The sequence below is a fragment of the Anabrus simplex genome, chromosome X, assembly GCF_040414725.1.
Source record: "Anabrus simplex isolate iqAnaSimp1 chromosome X, ASM4041472v1, whole genome shotgun sequence".
Classification (NCBI taxonomy): Eukaryota; Metazoa; Arthropoda; class Insecta; order Orthoptera; family Tettigoniidae; genus Anabrus; species Anabrus simplex.
In genome coordinates this window covers 211,134,577-211,152,516 of record NC_090279.1, presented here as the reverse complement: position 1 = coordinate 211,152,516, position 17,940 = coordinate 211,134,577, and the positions used below count along the sequence as shown (strand labels likewise).

Below are 17,940 nucleotides of genomic sequence, written 5' to 3'. Positions count from 1 at the left end.
ATCTCACGGGGAGAGATTTGGGCTGTAGAAGACTGTTGAAGTATTTCCCAACCAAATATTTTCGAAGCAAATGTTATGATCATTGTATCTTCACTTTTCGGAAACACCTGGTATAAAATAGTGCACATAATACAAACGAATTGAGTACACGGATCTGTTTACCGTGATATCCCAAGCTCTGATTCTCTGTTTAAATGATCTGTCAGTCACTATTCGTCCTCCAGAAGGTCGCCGCACAAACATTGACACTGAATATTGTCTGTCGGCCAAATGTTGAAAGGCATATGTAGACGGAGTTAAAGCAAAGAGCAGAGCGAGGAAAAATAAAGATGAAAAAAGAGTACATTGATTGTTCAGCAACAAGTGTTGAACATCACAGGGGCGTGCAAAGAGGAGAGCACTGATGAGGAGTATATTTCAGTCAAGTTCTCAAGGGAAGCAAATTTTATTTTAAACAATACGAAATCACCCATTCGCCAAATGTTGTCAAACCATTATGAAACAGCTTTCTAACTAATGGTTCTGGTTTAATTAAAAAAGTTAATGAATTACCTGCTTTTTATCTTGAATAAAAGTGAGTTGACCGAGCGGTTAGTGGGCCTGCAACTGTGAGTCTGCATTCGAGAAATAGTGGGTCCGAACCTCACTGTCGTAATCCCTGAAGATTGTTTTCCGTGGTTTCCGATTTTCACACCAGGCAAATGCTGGGGCTCTACCTTACTTAAGGCCACGTCGTTTTCTTTCCACTCCTAGCCTTTTGCTATCCCATGGTCGCCATAAGACCTATCTGTGTCGGTACGACATAAAACAAGTTGTAAAGAAGATAGTGAGTTGTTCTATGTTGAGCAGCGATTGTCTTCTGACGTGGACCAATCGAAACCAAAGTGTTGTAAGTCACATTTGTATATTGTTAGCTAATAAGAGCTAACAGCTTTCTTCATCAAAGGCAGCTGTGTAAATTCACTAGCAATAATTCATTTACAAGATACTAATATCCACGTCCACAGTAACCACAGAAAATGTGACACGCACAAGACAAACTGACTTATCTGATAATGATAATAATAATAATAATAATAATAATAATAATAATAATAATAATAATAATAATAATAATAATTTCTTCTGGTTATTTCTAGCCGGGTTCAACCCTTGTAGGGCAGACCCTCCGATGAGGGTGGGCGGTATCAACCATGTATATGTTACTGCGTCTTATTGTGGTGGAGGATAGTGTTATGTGAGATGTGTGAGTCGCAGGGATGTTGGGGACAGCACAAACACCCAGCCCCCGGACCACTGGAATTAACCAATGAAGGTTAAAATCCCCGACCCGGCCGGGAATCGAACCCGGGGCCCTCTGAACCGAAGGCCAGTACGCCGACCTTTCAGCCAACCAGTCGGACACCATGAAGATGAAATGCCGTGATGTTATGCATTACCAGACTAATTCTATTCATTCTCCGAGGAAGTGGCCGCGTGATTTGCGAGAGGGGAACGGTAGAATAACACCCACGGTATCCCTTGCCTGTCGTAAGAGGCGACTAAAAGGGGCCCTTGGGGCTGTTCAGTAAGGAGTGTGGAATGGCGACCACGAGACTCTCAGATGAGTCCTGATATTGCTGCTACTTACTTCAGTCTCCTCACGTTCTCTATCCTGTCCAAACTCCCTTGGTCAACTGGCTCTTTGACTAAATGGTCAGGCAAGTTGTCATCGGTTCAGAGGATCCGGGGTTCTATTCCCGACCGGGCCGATAATTTTTAAGAACGTACGGTTAATTCTTCTCGTTCGCGGACTGGCTGCTTGCGCCCGCTTCAATAGGCTTCTCTCACTTGCACTCAAAACACCACAGAAATACGCTTTAGTGAATAAATCCCTCCGTGTAGGGTTTTCGTCAGGAAGGGCATTCGACCATGAAACTCGACCAAATGTATATCATGCGCCCAGGAGGAAGAATAAGAATAAGAAGACAGAAATACGTCCTGTGTTAAAATTAACGGACGGAGCGAGTTGGCCGTGCGGTTAGGTGCGCGCAACCGTGAACTTCCATTCGGGAGATAGTGGGTTCGGACCCCACTGTTACCGGGTGAGTTGGCCGTGCGGTTAGGTGCGCGCGGCTGTGAGCTTGCATTCGGGAGATATCCAATTTTCACACCAGGAAAATGTGGGGATTGTACGTTAATTAATGCCACGGTCGCTTCCTTCACACTCCTAGCCCTTTCCTATCCCATCGTCGCCATAAGAACTATCTATGACGACGCAAAGTAATAGTTTTTGTTAACATTAACGTCTGATAAATAACTTACTTAGCTGCTGCTGTTAATCGAGCCAGCTTAGACCGGTGTGGTGATCGTCAGGCTGAAAGGAAACTCTCTACTTTTGACGTCTTATGAAGAAATGGAACACCTTGTAAGTAGATATGAAGCTTCCATTTTTGTCCAGGATGATAAAGAATGTATAAGGCAGGGCCTTACATCTCTGGAAGCTCCTTAATTCTCAAGCCCATCTCCATATTCCCATCAGCCAAAATCCGCAGCTCGGAACATGAAATCCAATTGTGCCGTATTATATTCTTCTGAAAGTCTTACAAGCCATTTTTCCCCTTTCTTGTAGCAATTGGTTTACCTCTTGAAGCCAGTGCAAGTCGTTTGCTTGTACCTCACTTATCCCACCCTACCTTCTTTCTATGTTATGATTTGATGTCAGATCAGGGATAACCAGCGCTGCGATGTTCCTAAGACGTTCGTATTACTCATGTGGAACGTATGTAAGCCCTGGTTCTTGTAAAGCTATAATGTGACAGCAAAAAAATGTAAACCTTGTGTTAGGCGCTAAATAAACCACTAATCTTCTTTCTCTTCTTCTTTCGTCCCTTTTCCCCGCACTTTTGGAGGGTTATAGGTAAGGACTGCATTGCAGTCAACGTTTCACAACCTGTATTTCGCCAATAAGGATATTTTTCTATCTATCTCATTTTCTTAATACCTAACGCAGTTTTTAATAAGCAAGGATCTAAACCTACTTTTGTGTAGTTTTGAGTCTGAATAAAAATTACATTTCTGTATTCTTGAATTCATAATATATTTTTATCGGTTTCACATTTCATATGTTGTTGCGTTGATCCATGCCTGACAAAAGAAAATAACATCAATATATTTTAAGAATTGAATACTAGCAACTTTAATAATAGTTGTTACACAAAAATTCAGTAGTTGATGCATTTATGATGCTATAATGATTAAGATTGGTAGGTGGGGCGCGAGGGGGGTTCCACAAGGCAGTATTATTGGACCCTTTGATTTTCATATATATACTGTATAAATTATGTGCGAAAAAAAAAAAAGAAATGATAGATAAGACCTTTTATGGATGATGTTATACTGTTGTTGTTTGAGACATCAGCCATATACTGGCTTGATGCAGCTCTCTTGCCACCCTATCCCCTCTCCTGTACTTTTCATATCTGTCACTACTGCATCCTACATCTGCTGTAATTTGCTTGTCATATTCATATGTTCGTCTACCCCCACATTTCTTACCGCCCACACTTCCCTCAAAGGACAAATGAATAAGACCCTGGTGTCTTCAGATGTGTCCAATCACTATATGGTTCTTCTTGTCAAATTTAGCCAAATCGATCTCCTCTCACCAATTCGATTCAGTATCTCTTTATTCGTAATTCGATCTATCCATAGCACCTTCAGCATTCTTCTGTAACACCACATTTCAAAAGCTTCTATTCTGTTTCTTTCTGAGCTAGTTATAGTTCATTTTTCACGCTCCAGACGAATGTCTTCAAAAACATCTTTCTAATTCCTATATCAATGTTTGAAGGGAACACATTTATTTTCTTAAAAAAAGGCCTTCCTTGCTTGTGCTAGTCTGAATTTTATGCCCTCCTTGGCTGCCATAGTTAATTATTTTACTACCCAAGTAACAATATTCCTCTACTTCCTTTAAGACTTTTCCAATCTAACATTTCCCGCATCACCAAACTTCGTTCGACTGCACTCCATTACCGTTGGTTTGGACGTACTCCTTCTCAAAGACTGTCCGTACCATTCAGCAATTTCTCCACATCTTTTGCAGACTCAAATGGAATAACAATATCGTTGTCAAACCTCAGAGTTTTCTTGTGTACTTGGGTTGTTATTCCTTTTCCAAATTCCTCTTTGATTTCATTTATCGCCTGTTCTATGGTTATTAATTTCTGCTGAGTTTTAATTAACGTTATCATGTAAACGCAAAATTTGTCATCACAGGTCCTTTGCTTGTCGACATCGTATGACGTCGTGTGTGAATGGACGTTTCTCCATCCTTCGCGAATCCGACTATTTCTGCCGGGTTTCAGCCTTTTATCTTGGAATGCAGAGACGAACATTCAGAATTTGGAATTTTGTCCGTACTTCGTATCTTCTCGAATTAGGTAAGCAAAGAATGATATCTGATTAAGTAAATGTTTTATCTGTTTTTTTTGTACATAATGCCAGGATATATAGGCTATAAAAGGTTAGAATGCAAACATACTAAAGCAAATAACAAGTACACTCTACCCGTACAACAGTTCTGCTATGAGATTTGCATAGGTATTAGGGTCCTAGCCTATTAGAACCTCTACAACTTATGTTACTCGCACTACACTACGGAAGAGCGGGTGGACGACAGTTCCTACCAGGTAAGTTGGTTTGCATTCGGACCTATTAACTTACTGTCTAAACATCCGGACTCTACTTATCAATAAATAACTTGTTTAAATGCATCAATACAAGACTTAAGATTCCATTTTTATTTGCTTAGTTCTGTGGGCAGATTTATATAAAGAATAGTATTTCAAAATCATTTAACCCTTTATTATATAAATAACATTTCAAGACTGGGAGAAAGAAGACGAGCTGCTCGACTAAGTGGTATGTTCCGAGCTGTCAGTGGCGAGATGACATGGAATGACATCAGTAGACGAATAAGTTTGAGTGGTGTCTGTAAAAGTAGGAAAGATCACAATATGAAGATAAAGTTGGAATTCAAGAGGACAAATTGGGGCAAATATTCATTTATAGGAAGAGGAGTTAGGGACTGGAATAACCTACCAAGGGAGGTGTTCAATAAATTTCCAATTTCTTTTCAATCATTTAAGAAAAGGTTAGGAAAACAACATATAGGTAATCTGCCACCTGGGCGACTGCCCTAAACGCTAATCAGTAGTGATTGATACCGCAGTGATAACCGCAATATAAATCGTGAAGCCTTAAATACACGATAGAGATACCCCAAACCCCTCTTGTCCAGTCAGTGAAAGAGCCTTCCAAACTGGAAGTAATGTCACCTGTCATGTATTCACAGTTCCTACGAACAGGATATTACCGAGGTCTCAGCGCGGCACTCTTAAATAAACTAGAATTTTTCTTAACCTGAAGCTCACTGTACCGTATCATATCTTTGTCGCGGGGCAAGCGAGCCACTGAACCATCACGGCCATCAACAGTTGGCTGCTTCATTTTAATTAAAAAATGTTCCGCGACAACAAGTGTGGAACAAACAGGACTCAAGTCATCTGCACCCGTTAACTAACTAGCTGTCGCTCTTGCTTCTTTGCCGGCCGTGCTGTGCCATCGATCTGCGAAGCGTACACATCGCTGGTGCACCGTCAGATGTTCAGAAGACTACAAGGAGAAGAGAAGACTGCGTAAGATAATAGCACTGTCTTCGCCTTAGCCTTTCCTTGTTATCTATTTTTCCGGATCAGTGAACGGTACCTCTTTTGCGTTCGGGGCTCATAATTATATATCCTTGTCTATACCAGCGAACCAGTATCAATTTTACCGATAAGCGACACATAACAGGCGGTGGTAGTGAGATATATGACGGCGTTAGCTGCCACCCTCTCGACTTAGCCATCACTGGAGCCATATGAGTCCGTTGCTCACGATGGAATCTCCTTTGTTTATCATGTGAATATAATGCACATCACGTTTATATGCGGCCTGAGTTATATAGTGCTACTTTTATTACCATTATGTTGGATATCTCCATCGGAATCAACACCACATTATGTACATTTGGGTCATCAATCCATGACCAAATTTGGCGTACTTTTCCTTTCCACCCTATCCTATGATAACTTCTCCGTCTTTTGCCCTCTATCTTCGAAGAGTACGCATCACCATTGCACCGTCAAATGTTTCGATGAACAGATGTAATTATTGCTTCATCCTATCTCACTCTAGTTGGCTGTCTCTCTTGAGAGGCGAATACAATTTAAATATTGCACCCCTAAGGGTTTTAAAAGAGGTTTAGATAGATAAATGTCTTTATTGGCGTAGTTAAGGCCGTTAGGCTTTCTCATACACTAATTATTGTACCTTAGACTGGTTATTATTGCTATCGTAATTAATAATAAAAAGTAACTATAACACAATCAAAATATAACTGAAATAACGATCTAATTTCTGCTAATGGTAAGGCCATCAAGACTGCTGAATTTTGGTCCTCACATTCCATCTAGTAATGTACTTTGTATACTTACACAGATTTCTGTATTAAACTAAGTAAAATTGATAAATAAATAAATAAATAAATAAATAAATAAATAAATAAATAAATAAATAAATAAATAACTGAAATAAAATTTCACCCCTGTGAGAAATACATAATTATTCAATTGTAAAATTGTAAAATTAATGATAACATCTACTAATAATATTGTAAAAATGACCAATGAGAGCGTAGAAATGTACAGTTCACTCGTATCCTGCTGTATCTTCTAAAGCTCTCCTAAATGGCACAACCCCTGTGGGTGGGGGACGCAGATGAAGAATACGCTCAAGGTGTCACTGTACATGTGGTATTTGCAGGTTTTAGATTCGATAAAATGTCATTCTTCTTCGTCTTAAACGTTCAAGAAAACAAGGTATGAAAAAATTTCACCCCATAGGGGTTAAACGAGGATTAATACCAGAAAATAATTTCGTATCTCAGTGGGAAAACGGCAGATCACAACTCAGTGCACTTATGAGTTATGTGCGGCGCAAGTTAATGTAAATATCTGTCTGATGAGCGCCGGCACTTTCTGCTGTGTACCGACTCCTTGAGCTCGCTAACGTCTATTGATACATGTTTTCCTCAGCACCCTCTGATGCAGCGGATCCAGGACCTGCTGGCCAGGTGTTCGGATGCCGGCACCAGAATTACGTTTATGTGGCTTCCAAGCCACATGGGGTAGAGGCAAACTAGTTAGCTGATAAGGCTGCCAAGGATGCAGTTACACTGCCCCCGTTGCCTTGCAAACTTCCAGAAAGTGATATTCGCTCTCAGCTGAGACATTTGGTTGTATCCCATTGGGAGATGGAGTGGAAGGCCACTCCACTTCCAAATAAGGTGAGAGCGATAAAAGGTACAACGAAGGTATGGAGAACTTCCCTTCGGGCTTCTCGGAGGAAAGCAGTGGTATTATGTCGTCTTCGGATCGGCCACAGTATAGCGACGCACTCCTATTTACTGAAAAAGCAACCGCCTCGTGTGTACCTGCGGCGATCATCTTACGTGGTACACAACCTTACAGAGTGCGTGGAGCTGGTCGATCTGCGTCGTAGTCTAAAACTCCCGCGTACCATCTCGCTCGTCCTACGTTTCATCAGGCGTAGTGGTTTGTTTTATCGAATATAAACATCATTTCGTATTAGTCTTTGTATTATTGTTCACTACGTCTTATTAATTTTACTCTGTTTTAGTTTGCGTTCGTATATTTTAATGTGTTTTAAAAAGTAATTTGCACGATACGTTACAGCATTTTAAGGCAATGTCTTATTCTCCCATAATCCATCATCTATTATTTTACCGAATTAGAATTAGATCCACTGATTAGTTTAAATTCACAATCATTGTTCATCTTCATTTCCTTTAAATTATAGTCAGTGGATACATTTTAAAATTTTAATTATCATATCATGTCGTCCATCTCGTACCATTAGGTGTCGTAACTTAGATGTTAGTCCTCTTTAAACAACAAGGATCATCATAATAATAATAATGTAATTTTGTTAAAGTTGTAGAGCGCAAACGTATGTCAACACTGCTTTAGAGGAAAGAAAGAATATCTAAAAATACCACTGCAAATCAGAAGTGTGATGGATAATCACAGATTGTTGCAATGAGTGTGTTATAACATTGAACAGTATCAATATTTATTGAACAATTAAGACAGCATTAGATGCCTATTATTCATACTGTTTGAAAATCATTACATTCAGTATCTTTACTCTCATTTGTATCATTTACAACCTTAACCCAATGGTTGCCAAGATCCGATGTAAGCCGAATCTCCGTGAATCGTAAAACTGCCGCGATCCGATGAGATCCGACGCCGTAAAGGCCGATTTTCAAATACCGTTTGCTCGGGTTTAACGCAGCAGATAACTGGCGTATGCATGCTGGCTGATCCAAGGTATCTCTAACTACAAGTAGATACCATTTTCTCACTGAGGAAGAGAATATGACATTCTTATTTTTTATTTCTTTGAAAGGTTGGCACACGCTGGCCATGTCATGTGCGCCACGAACTTGGGCGGCAAGTTTCTTTGAAGCGAGGCATTGGTTTTATCGTGTTTTTGCGTATTATACTGCGAATTTGTGTAGGGTAAGATGGTAAAAGATTATTCAAAACACTTGTGTTAAAAATACAATCAGGCTATGTTGTTAGAAAGTGACAGTGATAAATCTTCTAGTGATGAAAACAGTGAGACAGACAATAACAGCTCATGTGACAGATATTAGGACTAATGGTATTATCCTTCCTAAAATTACTACTACTACTACTACTACTACTACTAGTCACCATGACGACGAACCTAATCTCAATTTTCAATTTCAAAAACTAAAATCATTTGGACATTTTTAAACATAGAGATTTAAAACTTTTAACACTCAAAGACAGCATAGTCTAGTCAGTGATTCTAACAGTGACATTAACATGTATGTGGAATAATTATTACTGTGCCAAATACTAATTTAAATTTGCAAAATTAATTACAGAAAGTGGAAATTAACAATTCTTTATTTTTTAACATAAAGATACAAGCGCAAAGACAGTTCAGCAAATCACATGACATATACATGGATATATCATGAATCATAAAAAACGTCATCTGTATAGTTTAAAAACTGAGGCGAGTACAAATTTTCAATAAGACCTTACGTTTTACCTTAATTTAGGTTGGCAGTTTAAGCGGTATTACAACATTTTACCGTGGCAGGGAAAGGGCTAAGGTTATTTTAAAAAACATGGTAAATAGGAGGATCCGTAAGAATATCTTTCTCTTCTGTTTACTTGTATTCACTCATTTTATACATGAGTCGTATAATGCCAGGTTCGTTTGCTTACAAAGGAAGCATCCCTGAGAGTGACTGTAGTACCTGAGATTGGTTTAACAATGATGTGTTATTGGGCTGTAGTCTGTCCGAAATTCCCGTCATCAGTTTCCGACATCGTTGTAACCATGACAACCAATGTTCGTCTACGTACACTCTGGCAGTAACGTCAGTAACGCTTCCTTCCAGTAACTAAGAAACTGTATCAAGTGAACCACGTTCTGCTACCAGTGTTGTCTAGGTACACTAGGTCAGTAAGGTCATCTTCTCACTGTGCGCTTTCTTCCTGTAACTAAGAGATTGTATCAAGTGAACCACGTTCTGCTACCAGTGTTGTCTATATACACTAGGTCAGTAAGGTCATCTTCCCACTGTGCGCTTCCTTCCTGTAACTAAGAGCTTGTATTAAGTGAACCACGTTCTGCTACCAGTGTTGCCTATTTACACTAGGTCAGTAGCGTAATCTTCTCACTGTGCGCTTTCTTCCTGTAACTAAGAGCTTGTATCAAGTGAATCACGTTCCGCTACCAGTGTTGTCTAGGTACACTAGGTCAGTAGCGTCATATTCTCACTGTGCGCTTTCTTTTTGGAACTAAGAGCTTGTATCAAGTGAACCACGCTCTGTTACCAGTGTTGTCTATGTACACTACGTCAGTAGCGTCATCTTCTCACTGTGCGATTTTTTCCTGTAAATAAGAGCTTGTATCAAGTGAACCACGTTATTTTTAATTTTCTCACAATTCGTGAGCCTCATCACTCTTATGTGGATACTCTCATTTTTCTTTCGATTTATCGTAACTCTTTATCTCCTCTGTGTGTGTGTGTGTGGAATCTAAGGATGCATTATCTGTACCTCCTACATGTTGCAAAAGGTTACTAAGAATCTGGACTCGCTCTCTCGTTTTTTAACGAAGAAATACATATCCATGAATCTATGCTTCTGTGTGTAAGGGAGAAAGTGTACGAGAGCGACGTTTTTCTTTATTTTCACAAAGCTTTTCTCCAACAGAGATAGATATTTTGTGTCTTCCATATTCATAGGATTCGCTTGGAATGGCTTCTTCCTTCTCGCTCCTGCAATTATTTCGCATCGTTGAAAAGGGATATACACAAATTGGGTGTGTCGTTTATTTTCAGAAAACATGTGAATGTGTCCAGGTGAAAATAACCTATGATGAACATTTGTCTTCACCAGGCGAACGCACAAGTGCACTATAAGGAATGTGTTATTTTGTCCTGCACGTGAATCTGTCCAGACAGTGGGATGACGTCTTACTCAGGGATGGCCTTGGGAAAAGGCGAACCGATTTCAATTGCACTTCTGGAGGCACATTCTGCTGACCAGAAATACATAAATCCCTCACCAGTGTAACATGCATGTACGTCCAAATACCGCCGAAATAGAAGAGTGTCTTTGTCGGAATATGGAATGTTGGTGGTGCCTGCTGCGAATCTACCATCACCACTACCACATCACTTGAGACAATGAGAACTTAACTCCTTTATTTCCGTCCTAGGCTGGCACAGGAATTAGAATGGATGGTGCAACAGTGATGTTTACCACTTATGTATGCCATGCTTCATCCTCTAGTGCGAAGTCTCTCTCTCTCTCTCTCCTATTCGTGTACCCTTCACAGGGTGTGGTGGCATGTCATGTATGGTTGCACGGTTTTCACCTTGCCCTTCTAACCTGCGCTAGATGAGTCACTTGATGTAGTGAAATCTCAAGCACCTCATTCATCTGGTCAATCCACGTTGCTGGAGCTCTTCTTTGGGTCTTCCTTCCTTGCACTTTGCCTTCTACGAGCAGCTTTTCCACATCTCCAGTCCTCTTTGATACATGGCCAAAGTATCTCAAATAGGTGTAGCTTATCTTCTTCATCAGCATGTCCTTGATGTTGAACTCTTCTAGGACAGAAGCGTTCGTCCCATGCTAGGTCCACGATACTCTTAGAACTCGGCGGTATACCCACATTCCAGCCCTTCAATCCTCCTCCTGTCGGTTTAAAAAAATTGTCCAGGTTTCAGCTGCATTTGTAGCGATGGGGAACACCAGAACATTTACCAGCCTGAGTTTGTTTTTGCTAGTGATGGCTCTGTCTTTCCAGATCTTGGCCTTCTTCGTCGTAACATTGCATGTCATTCAAGAGTCTCCTGACCTTATCCAAGCAGCCCCCATTGTTCGTTATTAGGGTACCGAAATAAACGAATCTCTTAAGTTGTTGTTTGAGTCATCAGTCCATTGACTGGTTTGATGTAGCTCTCCATGTCTAAGCTTTCATTTCTACATAACTGCTGTATCCTACATCTGCTCTAATCTGCTTGTCATCATATTCATACCTTGGTCTACCCCTACTGATCTTACCATCTACAATTCCCTCAAAAACCAACTGAACAAGTCCCGGGCGTCTTAAGATGTGTCCTATAATTCTATCTCTTCTCTTCAAATTTAGCCAAATCCATCTCCTCTCACCAATTCGATTCAGTATCTCTTCATTCTTGATTCGATTTATCCATCTCACCTTCTGCATTTTTCTTAACACCGTATTTCAAAATCTTCTATTCTCTTTCTTTCTGAGCGTGTTATCGTCCATGGTTCACTTCCGTACAATGCCACGTTCCAGACGGATGTCTTCAAAACATCTTTGTAATTCCTGTATCAAAGTTCGAAATGAGCGAATTTATTTTCTTAACACTAGAACAGCCGAAATATATTATATACCTTGAACTGCCGATGCGGTCATTTTGACCACTATTGGAATTATTATATTTTCATTCTCGATACGCACAGTTTCTCATTATTATCATTTACTCTCTGTTTCTGTACATTGCTTTATGAGTTTCAATCTCGATTCATCAATATAAAGAACCTATGCACTCGTTTCACTGTCGTCAGAAATTTGCCGCTTTGAATATGGATTGAGTCCTGGTTTTTCTTTCAATGATGTATGGCAAACAAACCTACCAGGTGTAGTCTTCCCAAAGTCTGCTACAGTTCACTCCGTGATGCTATCAGTTCCTGTTGTTGTTTGAGTCATCAGTCCATAGACTGGTTTGATGCAAACCTCCATGCCACCCTATCCTGAGCTAACCTTTTCATTTCTACGTAACTATTGCATACTACATCTGCTCTAATCTGCTTGTCATATTCATACCTTGGTCTACCCCTACCGTTCTTACGACCTACACTTCCTTCAAAAACAAACTGAACAAGTCCTGGGTGTCTTAAGATGTGTCCTACCATTCTATCTCTTCTTCTCGTCAAATTTAGCCAAATCGATCTCCTCTCACCAATTCGATTCAGTATCTCTTCATTCGTGATTCGATCTATCCATCTCACCTTCAGCATTCTTCTGTAACACCACATTTCAAAAGCTTCTATTCTCTTTCTTTCTGAGCTAGTTATCGTCCATGTTTCACTTCCATACAATGCCACGCTCCACACGAAAGTCTTCAAAAACATCTTTCTAATTCCTATATCAATGTTTGAAGTGAGCAAATTTCTTTTCTTAAGAAAGCCCTTCCTTGCTTGTGCTAGTCTGCATTTTTATGTCCTCCTTACTTCTGCCATCGTTAGTTATTTTACTACCCAAGTAACAATATTCATCTACTTCCTTTAAGACTTCATTTCCTAATCTAATATTTCCTGCATCACCTGCCTTCGTTCGACTGCACACCATTACTTTTTTTTGGACTTATTTATTTTCATCTTGTACTCCTTACCCAAGACTTCATCCATACCATTCAGCAACTTCTCGAGATCTTCTGCAGTCTCAGATAAGATAACAATATCATCGGCAAATCTCAAGGTTTTGATTTCCTCTCCTTGGACTCTGATTCCCTTTCCAAATTTCTCTTTGATTTCCTTTACTGCCTGTTCTATGTAAACGTTGAAAAGGAGGGGGGGGGGGCAAACTGCAGCCTTGCCTCACTCCTTTCTGGATTGCTGCTTCTTTTTCAAAGCCCTCGATTCTTATCACTGCAGACTGATTTTTATACAGATTGTAGATAATTCTTCGTTCTCGGTATCTGATCCCTATCATCTTCAGAATCATAAATAGCTTGGTCCACTCAACATTATCGAATGCCTTTTCTAGATCTATGAATGCCATGTACGTGGGCTTGTCCTTCTTGATTCGATCCTCTAACATCAAACGTAAAGTCAGGATTGCTTCACGTGTTCCTACATTTCTTCTGAAACCAAATTGATCTTCTCCCAACTCAGCTTCAACTTGTTTTTCCATTCTTCTGTAAATAATACGTGTTAAAATTTTGCAGGCATGAGATACTAAACTAATAGTGCGGTAGTTTTCACACCTGTCAGCACCGGCTTTCTTGGGAATAGGTATAACAACATTCTTCCGAATATCGGATGGGACTTCTCCTGTCTCATACATCTTACACACTAAATGAAATAACCTTACCATGCTGGTTTCTCCTAAGGCAGTCAGTAATTCAGAGGGTTTCAAGGAACATGTTGCACAAGGACTAAATGAAAAGGCTGAAGGAAACACTATAGAAGATGAGTGGAAAGTCATGAAAAATGAAGTCAGTACGGCTGCTGAAGAAATGTTAGGAAGGAAGAAAAGATCAACTAAGAATCAGTGGATAACTCAGGAGATACTAGACCTGGTTGATGAACGACGAAAATACAAGAATGCTAGAAATGAAGAGGGCAGAAAAGAATACAGGCGATTAAAGAATCAAGTGGATAGAAAGTGCACGGTAGCTAAGGAAGAATGGCTGAAGGAGAAGTGCAAGGATGTCGAAGGCTGTATGGTCCTGGGTAGTAAAATAACTAACGATGGTAGACGTAAGGAGGACATAAAATGCAGACTAGCACAAGCAAGAAAGAGCTTTCTTAAGGAAAGAAATTTGCTCACTTCAAACATTGATATCGGAATTAGAAAGATGTTTTTGAAGACTTTCGTGTGGAGCGTGGCATTGTATGGAAACAATTCCAGGTGCCTTGTTCCTATTGAGGTCACTCACAGCTCTGTCAAACTCTGACCTCAAAATTGGGTCTCCCATTTCATCAGCACCAACAGCATCTTCATGTTCCAGAACCAAATTATCTACATCTTTACCTTGATACAACTGTTGGATATGCTCCTGCCATCTTTCTGCTTTGTCTTCTTTCCCTAGAAGTGGCTTTCCATCTGAGCTCTTAATATTCATACACCTAGATTTCCTTTCTCCAAAGGTTTCCTTGATTTTCCTGTATGCAGCATCTACCTTTCCCAGGACCATACAGCCTTCGACATCCTTGCACTTCTCCTTCAGCCATTCTTCCTTAGCTACCGTGCACTTTCTATTCACTTGATTCTTTAATCGCCTGTATTCTTTTCTGCCCTCTTCATTTCTAGCATTCTTGTATTTTCGTCGTTCATTTAAATCTAAGAATTTCATTTTTGTCCGTATTGAACTGAGAATGGAAGATAGGAAAACTTAAAAAGCTCTACCTTTTCAATACAAAAATGTTATAGTTTATTTGTAACTTATATTTGCACTTGGAACTAGTTTCGACGCTGTTTGGCGTCATCATCAGCCAAAATGTGGGAAATAGGCTAGCATGTAGGCATTTATATTACACAAGGCGTTACATTAAACAATACACATCTTACAAGGAGATTAAAACAGGGACGAATATAGAAACAAATGAATCGTTGAGAAAGCAAAAGTTATACATATTAAAAATAAACTTAACCACACATCTTGCAGTCGAAAATATTCGTCTTGAATGATTCCTGAATACAAAACACACGCGCACACATTTCTGAAGAGCCAACAGGCAGGAAAAAGTAAAGTGAAACCTTAAGAGTTCTTCTGAGAAGAGTTCATCATTTTTTCTATGTTCCGACTAACTAATGAAGTCTCCCTTGAGTTCCTGATAAACATACACAACAGGAAATTCTCCTTCACTCTCAACAATAGCTATAAAGACCAACGGTAAATTTCATTTTATATATTGTGCAGAGACGTGAAAGCATGATCTTGAACATGATATAACTTCTTCATTTTAACCCAATTTTTTACACAAGGTGTTACATTAAACAATATACATCTTACGAGGAGATAAAAACAGGGACGAATGTAGAAACAAATGCATCGTTGAGAAAGCAAAAGTTATACATATTAAAAATAAGCTTAACCACACATCTTGCAGTGCGAAAATATTTGCCTTGAATGATTCCTGAAAACAAATCAGCCGGCAAATACAAATACAAATCAGGAATCATTCAAGACGAATATTTTCGCACTGCAAGATGTGTGGTTAAGCTTATTTTTAATATGTATAACTTTTGCTTTCTCAACGATGCATTTGTTTCTACATTCGTCCCTGTTTTTATCTCCTCGTAAGATGTATATTGTTTAATGTAACACCTTGTGTAAAAAATTGGGTTAAAATGAAGAAGTTATATCATGTTCAAGATCATGCTTTCACGTCTCTGCACAATATTTAAAATGAAATTTACCGTTGGTCTTTATAGCTATTGTTGAGAGTGAAGGAGAATTTCCTGTTGTGTATGTTTATCAGGAACTCAAGGGAGACTTCATTAGTTAGTCGGAACATAGAAAAAATGATGAACTCTTCTCAGAAGAACTCTTAAGGTTTCACTTTACTTTTTCCTGCCTGTTGGCTCTTCAGAAATGTGTGCGCGTGTGTTTTGTATTCAGGAATCATTCAAGACGAATATTTTCGCACTGCAAGATGTGTGGTTAAGTTTATTTTTAATATGTATAACTTTTGCTTTCTCAACGATTCATTTGTTTCTATATTCGTCCCTGTTTTTATCTCCTTGTAAGATGTGTATTGTTTAATGTAACGCCTTGTGTAATATAAATGCCTACATGCTAGCCTATTTCCCACATTTTGGCTGATGATGACGCCAAACAGCGTCGAAACTAGTTCCAAGTGCAAATATATGTTATAAATAAACTATAACATTTTTGTATTGAAAAGGTGGACCCTTTTAAGTTTTCCTATCTTCCATTTTCGTCGTTCATCAATCAGGTCTAGTATCTCCTGAGTTATCCACTGATTCTTAGTTGATCTTTTCTTCCTTCCTAACGTTTCTTCAGCAGCCCTATTGACTTCATTTTTCATGACTCTCCACTCATCTTCTATAGTGTTTCCTTCAGCCTTTTCATTTAGTCCTTGTGCAACATGTTCCTTGAAACAATCCCTCACACTCTTTTCTTTCAACTTGTCTAGATCCCATCTTTTTGCATTCTTTCCTTTCTTCAATTTCTTCAACTTCAGATGGCATTTCATGACCAACAAGTTGTGGTCAGAGTCCACGTCTGCTCCTGGGAAAGTTTTTCAATCCAACACCTGGTTTCTGAATCTCTGCCTAATCATAATGAAGTCTATTTGATACCTTCCAGTGTCCCCAGGTCTCGTCCACGTATACAGCCGTCGTTTGTGGTGTTTGAACCAAGTATTGGCAAGGACTAAATTATGATCAGTGCAGAATTCAACCAGCCGACTTCCTCTTTCGTTCCTTTGTCCCAATCCAAATTCTCCTACTGTACTACCTTCTCTTCCTTGGCCTACCACTGCATTCCAGTCTCCCATCACAATTAGATTCTCGTCACCTTTTACATATTGTATTAAATCTTCTATCTCCTCATATATTCTTTCGATTTCTTCATCATCCGCTGAACTAGTAGGCTTATAGACCTGCACTATTGTGGTGGGCATTGGTTTGGTGTCTATCTTGACGACAATAATTCTTTCACTATGCTGGTCGTAGTAGCTTATCCGCTGCCCTATTTTCTTATTCATGATTAAACCAACTCCTGCATTTCCCCTGTTTGATTTTGTGTTGATAATTCGGTAGTCGCCTGACTAAAAATCATTTTCTTCCTGCCAACGTACTTCACTTATACCAACTACATCTAACTTTAGCCTATCCATTTCCCTTTTCAGATTTTGTAACCTACCACAACGATTCAAACTTCTAACATTCCACGCTCCGACTCGCAGAATGTCAGTATCCATCTTCCTGATGATCGCCCCCTCTCGTGTAGTCCACACCCGGAGATCCGAATGGGGGACTAGTTTACCTCCGGAATATTTTACCCGCGAGGAAGCCATCATCAGCACATCATTCATACAGAGAGAGCTGCATGTCCTCGGGAGTTAGTTACGGCTGTAGTTTCCTGTTGCTTTCAGCCGTGTAGCAGTATCAACACAGCTAAGCCATGTTGAGTATTATTACAAGGCCGTATCAGTCAATCATCTAGACTGCCGCCCTTGCAACTACCGAAAGGCTGCTACCCCCCTTTCGATGAAGCATTCGTTAGTCTGGTCTCTCAATAGATACCCATCCGATATGGTTGCACCTGCGGCTCGGCTATCTGCATCATTGGGACACGCAAGCCTCCCCACCGCGGCAAGGCACATGGTTCCTAATGACGCATTATCTGGCCATGCGAGGGTTTTACCTCGGCTGTCCATCCCCTATGGTACCATGCTTTACAGTTTACTGTTTCTATGGCTGTGATAGAATAATTGAAAACTCGTCAGTACTCAGCCTATGCGAGGCATCATTATAATTTGAATACGCTATAAA

The 17,940-nt window shown here is 39.7% G+C and overlaps 1 protein-coding gene across 2 annotated transcripts in view; it reads left to right on the top strand.

Annotated features, from left to right (window-relative positions):
- The window catches only part of LOC136886849 (two pore potassium channel protein sup-9), a 201,415-nt gene that overhangs the window by 38,467 nt on the left and 145,008 nt on the right, over window positions 1-17,940 (top strand). Inside the window, exon 1 of one of the 2 annotated variants that reach the window (XM_068230454.1) lies at window positions 4,267-4,424. The exons of the other annotated variant lie outside the window; for it this stretch is intronic. The gene's annotated coding sequence lies outside the window, so the exon portion shown is untranslated. Of the gene's footprint in view, window positions 1-4,266; window positions 4,425-17,940 lie in introns of those variants that run through there. 2 annotated transcript variants of the gene reach the window in all.